We start from the raw sequence: 7,995 nt of genomic DNA, 5'->3' as shown, positions 1-7,995 counted from the left end.
GAAGAGGCAAGGGGGCGGGGCTTGGAGCAAACCCCGCCCACTTTGTGACCACGCCCAATCGTGACCACGCCCCTCTCCGTATGGAGTTTGATTGACATGTCTTCCTTTCCGCTTTGGGTTACTTGAAGGTATCCATGTGCTATCCAGGTTTAACTCCTGAGTACTGCCTTTATAAGCACAGGCAGCCATAAAAATGGCTTATTCTGGCTTCCCCCACATTGCTCATAAGATGGGAGTACTTCGAAGCCCTCCATCCACCAAACAGGGCTCTAAGTGCCTGCCAGCCGAATGCATCATTGCCATAGACTGGAATCTGAAATGCAAACTGTGTCTGCCCTTCAGCATCCTTCCTTTCCTTACCCTGCAGCTGCAATGAAGAGCAAACCCATTTCCTCTGTTCCCACATTGGGTTGGTTTTAGCTTGCCCACCTAACAGTGTTCCACAAACAGCTCTTCCCATGTGCATAAACCGAAGTGATGATAAAGGATGTAAACACCTCATGCCAAACCATTGAGGAACAGCCCGTATTTCCCAGCCCATATAAAATACTGCCAGTCTTTGTGGTCTCACATCTGACCCATCCCATGTGTTCACTCGGCTCAGAATGCTTTCAGCAAAGCATCCCCTGGGTGATGCTTCTGCTCGACGAGCACTTATTGGCAAAGGACATGGAGAAAGACCCAGGAAAATCAGTGTTGGAAGAGGAAAATAGAGATGGAAGGGACCTGCAAAGGTCATCCAGTCCTCAATGAAGAGGGGCTCTGTGACTCAATCAGGTTGCCCAGGCCCTACTCCAGCCTGGCCTTGAAAGTCTCCAGTGTTTGAATCCCTCCTTCTCCCCATATTTCCTGCCAAGTTCTGCTGTTGGGAACTTCTGGCACTTATATGTCTCAGAATCATCCCCTGAGAACAAAACCCCATTGTATCCCATTGGCCAAGAGTACTGGCTGGTGTCACAGTGTGATCCCCATGTCTGGTTGCTGAACCAGATCAGGAAGGTGCTCTGCACTAAAAATAACCCGCCTCTTCTCTCTCTATCCCCCACACGTTCTGTTATTTTTAACCCAGAGCAGCTCTTTGCTTTGACTCAGTGCACGGAGGAGCTGCTCATCCTATTGCTTTCTCCTTATCCCTGCAAAACTCTGGCTGGCGTAGGGTCAATCCAAGCAGGGTATGTGGCTTTAGGGGTTTGATTCCCTCATCTCAGCCACAGAATCATAGAATCATATAGAATCATGGCCTGGGTTGCAAAGGCCCATAATGCTCTCCCAGTTCCAACCCCCTGCTGTGTGCAGGGTCACCAACCAGCAGCCCAGGCTGCCCAGAGCCACATCCAGCCTGGCCTTGAATGCCTGCAGGGATGGGGCATCCACAGCCTCCTTGGGCAACCTGTTCTGGTGCAACACCACCCTCTGGGTGATAAACTTCCTCCTAATATCTAAGATAAACCTACCATGTCTCAGTTATGCATGCACAAACCCATTGCTTTGCAGAGAGCAGAGGTGATGCTGTGTGCACGGAGCCAGCAGTCAACGTGTCCCCATCTGAGTCATGGCTGCTGTGATGCAAGATGAGCACGCTGCCCAGTGACTCATGGCATTTGGAGAAGGAAGTAGGCTTCCTTCTGCAGCTGGGAGGGCAGATGTATGGACACCTTATTTTTCTGTTGAAAGAGAGTTCAGGGTAAAAGACAACATAGGATTCACTGGGGCTGTGTGGTGTGGACACTGGGTGCTCTTGGGGTGGCTTTTTGCTATTCGAATGCCTTCATGCTGCTGAGCTTTCCTCCTTGTTGGCAGCCTTGGGTGACCAATCTGCTGAGCTATGAGCTATGAGCTATGAGCTATGAGCTATGAGCTATGAGCTATGAGCTATGTCCTGGCTTTTTGGGGTGGGGGGGGGCTGGCAGACACTGGGTTTATTGCTGCATTAGTTTGTGCTGCTCTGCAGGGCTGTGTTAGCAGGTCAGCGTTGTCTCACCTCTGAGTCTCTCACACTGGGGTGAGAATAACAGTTACACATGAGCTGAGATATTCTCCCCCCTCCTCCCTTCCCTCCCCACCAGCTGTTTGCTACATTATCTACAGAGAAAAGCAGCAATTATTCCTTGCTTTTGGGGTTTCTGGGATCACCTATTGATGGTTTGAAAAGCAAGACTTCCAGTCTTTGCTGTATAACCTGGAAGATCTACCATGTTTTACCACCCTGGAGGGTGAAAATGAGGATAAAAGCAAGCTAAAGTCGACAAGCAGGAAATAAAAAGAACAAGTTTTTCCATGGCAGAATGACCCACGTTCCCAAGTGGGGCTGAAGCACAGAGAGCAATGAAAGCGGATCAGCCTATGACACCAACTCCCTTGGGATGGTGGGCAAGTGACTGCAGCTCTCTCTGCCTCGCTTTTTTTTCTCCTTAACTCAGAAATAGCTGCATTTCGTGACTCAGGGACGCGCAATGTTACACGCTGGGGAGCAGAGCGTTGTATAACGTTAGGGCTGCTATTATTTAGCACTGCTGCAGACACCTTTGGATAGTTGTAGAGCGGGAGCATCAGTAAGGTTGGAAAAGAACACAGAGATCACCAAGCCCAACCCTACCCATCATCAGCATGACCACTAAACCACATCCCCCAGTGCCACATCTCCGTGTTGCTTGAACATTGGTTCTTGAAGGTGCTTGAACAAGTTGGTTCTTCTGCTGTCATTTATCCATCCCACCTCCCTTAACTCTTACAGGACAGGTGTCCCTGCTGAGCAGGTCCTTCAGGTCTTCCTCTAGCTATTGGAGATAGAGGGGAGTGATTCACTTATCCTATTCCATATACCAGCCTCAGTGGGCCTCAATCACCAACCGTAAAGCATCTCTACCGTTACATCTCCATCAACCACCCATGGCTCCAGAGATGTCTGTGATCACTCAGCCCTCCTGGGGCTATAAGTGTCCCAGTGTCATTTAAACCTCGTGTACTTAATTTACTCAGTGTTCAGGTGGAAAAACAAACACCAGAGCGATGCTTTGCCTGAGAAAAGCTTTGTGATCTGCTCAGCCTACCCCTGCAACTCAAATGTCTGTGCTCAGGTGGTGTTTGTTGGGTGCACCTTCTCCACAGACCACATTCAAAATGGATATGCTACCATTAATGTGGAGTACATCTGATAGCATTTTGGGCTGCAGGGGCTCGAGTCCGGATAAAGGCATTGGTTGGTACCACGAGCAGTCTCTTCCTCCACTTTCTCCAATTTTGGGTTTACGCTGTGGGCAGCATTTTAATGCTGAAACTGATGTGCCAGTGGAGCAGAGACACGTGCTGGTGGTGATGCAGCTGGAGATGAGGCTTCATCAAGCATCCCAATCCATGGAGCTCAGGTCATAGAATCAGAATCCTAAAATCACAGAGTCATCATCTTGGATTCCTAGAGTCCTAGAAACAGGGAATGGTTTGGATTGGAAGGAACCATCTCATCTCAATCCCTGCCATGGGCAGAGACACCAGACCAGGTTGTCCGAAGTCTCATCCAACCTGGCCTTCAGCATCTCCAGAGATGGGGCATCCACAGCTTCTCTGGGCAGCAGTGCCAGTGCCTCACTGTCCTCATAGCATAAAAACTATTCCTAATGCCTAATCTAAATCTACCTTCTTTTAGCTTAAAAACATTACCGCTTGTGCTATCACTACATGCCCTTGTAAATAGTCCCTCTCCAGCTTTCCTCTAGGCTCACATGTAGGAGGATGGTATAACATCTCCCCAGAGCCTTTTCTTCCTCAAGCTGAACAAGAAACAGTGCTCTCAGCCTGTCTCCATTGGAGAGGCCTTCCAGTACTCTACTCATTTTCCCTCCTCTGGGCTGCTTAAACACCGTTGTCTCTCATCTTAGGGTATCCTTGGCACCACCCCAGTGCTACCAGGTCTTCCAAACCAGAAGCATGATAGATCCATGGGGTTACTTTCAGGAGTATGGACTGATGGTCCAACACTGCTTGGGCTTACTCTGTTCACTTTAACTTTACGGACAAACCTGGGGCGTTGACACTGAGTTTAATGGGCAGTTCTTCCAATGAAGTCTTGTGGGGTGTGCTGAGTTGGGTCTGATCTCTGGGATCAGTTTAGTATATGGGATAGGCAGTGGAGCAATGCCAGAGAATCTTCCTTTGAGTTATCCTATCCCTAGCCCATCAGCGACTGCCAGGTCTTTACCTGGTTCTCTCATGGATGGGAGATGCTGTCCAAAGGCAAAGACAAAAGACAAGGAAAATCAAAATATCCCATTAGAATCATAGAATCATGGAATTACCCAGGTTGGAAAAGACCTCGAAGATCATCAAGTCCAACCATAGCCTAACCATAGTACCCTAACTCTAACCTTTATTCAGTTTTAGGGTGCTCCATTAGGGAAAGCTGTCTTTCCACCACCATGGTGTTACCCTGCTGGGTAGGTTTTGATGTCCTTTAATGACCATGCAGAGAAAAACAAGATTTAAAATGCTCGGCTGAAATATTTCACCTGTAGCAGCACATTGCCCTGAAATTCCTCGGTCTGCTAGTAAGACTAATTGCACCTCTGCAGCACCAATATTGTGTTCTGCCACCCCTGGCTTTTTCCAATATGGTTCCCAGTTAATTAGCTGTAACTTAGGACAGTACCCCAGCTTTTCATATGAAGTCTCTTGGCTACAGAGACCCACAAGAAGAGGTATCAAGGTTATTATCAGGTTGTTTTGTTGTTTTTTTTTCCTGGATGGGAATGAAGTTTCGGCCGTTCTCTATCATCAAAACCTCATTACGTTGTGCAGTCATTAATTGACCTGCCCAAACCTGACAACTTGCGTCAAAGGGGAAGACAGCAGTCACCCTGGGACCCGCCAATCAATGTCACAGCCATCCCGGGCCCATGCTGAACTTTGACCACCCTCAATAATGGCAGTGATTGTTTGGGTTGGGAGGAGAAAGATGGAAGCCAGCCTAATTATAACATCAATGTCAGGCCACATACCCCCACTGGACACCTGCATGATGAAGAAAAAAACAGACAGTGGCTGTTGGGGTCCAGCTTGTGTGAAACTACTCAAGGTGTCCTGGCTTCTTTGGGTTTTTTTGGGCCTACAAACTCCACCTTGAAGAGTTTTGTTCATCCAGGAGACGTTCTGTAGGAGTGTGGAGATACGCATCGAGAAGCAACTGTGACTATAATGATGGTAGGAGTAAGGAATGCCAATATCCAAGGGAAATCCTGGGCTGCCTGTAGCCAGGTTTGCCAAACAGAGGCAGTCAGTGTTGGTGTGAGGAGGAAGAACCACAGAGAAGGTGTTGGGGATAGAAAAAAGGTATGGTATAGAAATGTGTTTAAAAGGTGGCCTCAATCAATGCGGGTTGGGATCATTTAATATCATTTAGCCTGCCTACAAGGTGGCCATTCACAGCCAGGTTCATTCCCTGCTCCTTTTTACAGCTGTTGCAGAGGAACACTGACCCGAGGTTGTGATCCATCCACCAGATACCTGAGATGACTGCTGGACCTACAGAGGAGCATTCAGTTGGTGATGCCTTTGTTTCATCAGATCTCTTGCGTGGCAGGAGAAAGGTGAGTAGGGATGGAGGTGAGAAAGGTCCTGAGCTGATAAAATGCAAAGATCAGATGAGAACTGGGGGATTTTGTAGCTGTTCCCAGGAAAGCTTCAATCCAGACCTCACAGCCACAGTGTCCTCTCCTCCATGGAAGAAGCTTGCTTATTCCCTATGCACATTTTGGGTCTCAACCTCCTGCATTGCCAGACAGGTCCCAAAAGCATCACCAGGTTTTCCTCCTGGTGGATGGCTTGTCTTGACCTGGACCCTGCATTGTAATAGGTCCTCATGTGGTTTTTAAGCTTTGTTATAGAGCTGGGGATCTTCCTCACTTCTTGCCCCAGCCATGTGGAGATCAAGATCTGTGAGGTTGGTGCCCATGTGATGGGCTCACATGTGAGACAGGTCATGAGTTTTTCCTCCAGCCCGAGGTGAATCTGCTGAAGTCAAAGATGGTTTGACCTCGATGTGGAGCTGGGCTTGCAATGCAGAGAAACAAGCAAACAAACAGCTGCTCCCAAGGTCCCATTTGCTAAAATTCAAGTGTAAATTAAGCTCAGCTCTTGGCCTGTATGGCCCAGTAGTGCTTGTGCACTTCCATTTAACTGCAGATGAAGGCATTCTTGCTTAAGGATGCTGTCAGTGCTAAAAGTTCACAGAGCTCCATGGAGTTCATGCAGTGGAAATCCCAACAAGGATCCTTGGTCTACCTGACCATCCAGGTTGCCCAAGGAGGCTGTGGATGCCCCATCCCTGCAGGCAATCAAAGCCAGGCTGGATGTGGCTCAGGGCAGCCTGATCTGGTGGCTGGTGACCCTGCACATAGCAGGGGGTTTGAAACTAGATGATCTTTGAGACCTTTTTCAACCCAGGCCATTCTATGATTCTATGACCCTGGCAAAAGAGATTGGAGGTTGGAGAGCATCTGCTTGGCCTGCTCTGGAGTGACTGCCATGTCCATGGGCAGCCCAGTGTAGTGCCTGTGAGCATCACATGTTTAGTGGGCACGGTGGTGATGGGATGACAGTTGGACAAGGTGATCACAGTGATCTTTTCCAACCTTTATGACTCTGTGATCACAGATGAGGGTACCGAGAGGTCTTCTTAGGGCATCATCTGCAAGGACGCCACATTGGAGTGCAACAGCAGAGCAAAAACTGGATCTACCAGCTCCTAAACAAGGACTGGCCAAGGGATAACCTCACACTCCAGATCCTCATTTGTCTTTTTCATTCCCTTCAGGATGCAAGGGAAAAACCTGTGCCCACCCCATGCTATGATGCAGTCTGGCCTCCATGTTTTCACCATCCCTTGGGCGAACGTTCATTTATTTCAGTTATCCCTTTACATTTGCAGCATATGCCCTGCACTTATCTCTAGGGAAACAGCTGCGATTTATCCTGCACAGTTAGATTGCAATTAACATTTAAGCCCATACCCGTGATGTGGTTACAAAGGCAATATAATGAATCAGCCTTTTAATAAGCTCCGTAACCTTTGAAAACTCACTTGGGTGGGAGCTGGGCACACACGTGTGCCAGCAGATAACGCGTGGCTGATGCTGGCACTGTTGAAATCACTCCACCACTTCCCTGATCTGCTGAGCAGCACCCGAGGAGCACGTGCTGCTCACTAAATTAGAGCTGGTGATGTGAAAATAAACCAAAATAGAGGCCGATTTCCTTTCTGCGATACTGTAGGCATTGATGCAAGCTGGGTGTGTAGGATTGCTCCTGGGGTTAGCTTATGGTGTTTTGATGGAAAGGCTGAAGGGACGACCTTCTCCTTGCCATCATATTGGAAAATGAGGAAAAATAATTGAGATTTTGGGGTGCAGGGCAGCAATCCCAAACTGATTGCAGCCAGGGTTCAAGGTCTGAAGCGCTGCATCTCTGGAACTTGAGCTACCCAAGGAGAAGTTGCCAAATGGGTTGTGAATTGCTAGAGGTCAGCAGGTTTGGAAATGACTCCAGGAGAATGCAGGTGGCATGGAGCACGGTGGGGACTTCACAGAAGGTGTTGGCAGAGCCCATTATGGGCTTGATCTCCACACATGGCTTTAGTGTGACGGGGCAGAGCTCTGGGACAGGTCACTTGGATGGCAAACAGGGATGAAAGTTGAGAGGAAGGTCACCAGATTGAATGGTGGCTCAGGCAGAGAAGATTTAAGTTGCACATAGCAGGGGGTTGGAACGGGATGAGCATTGTGGGCTTTAGCAACCCAGGACATTCTATGATTCTATGATTGATTCTCCTTGGTTGTAGACCATGAGGTGCCCATCAGAGGAGCTGTGGGGCAGCTGCAAGGTCCTAATTCTGAGTCATGCTGGATGAGCAATCTCCCTGTTGGCTCCTCTGCCTGCAGCTACTCCATTCATCACCACCAGTAAGAAACTGGGCCCTGAGCCCCCTTTTTTTTTTTCTAGGGGACA

Source organism: Excalfactoria chinensis, chromosome 2 (assembly GCF_039878825.1).
Source record: "Excalfactoria chinensis isolate bCotChi1 chromosome 2, bCotChi1.hap2, whole genome shotgun sequence".
NCBI lineage: Eukaryota > Metazoa > Chordata > Aves > Galliformes > Phasianidae > Excalfactoria > Excalfactoria chinensis.
Note: the sequence above shows the minus strand (reverse complement) of the source record.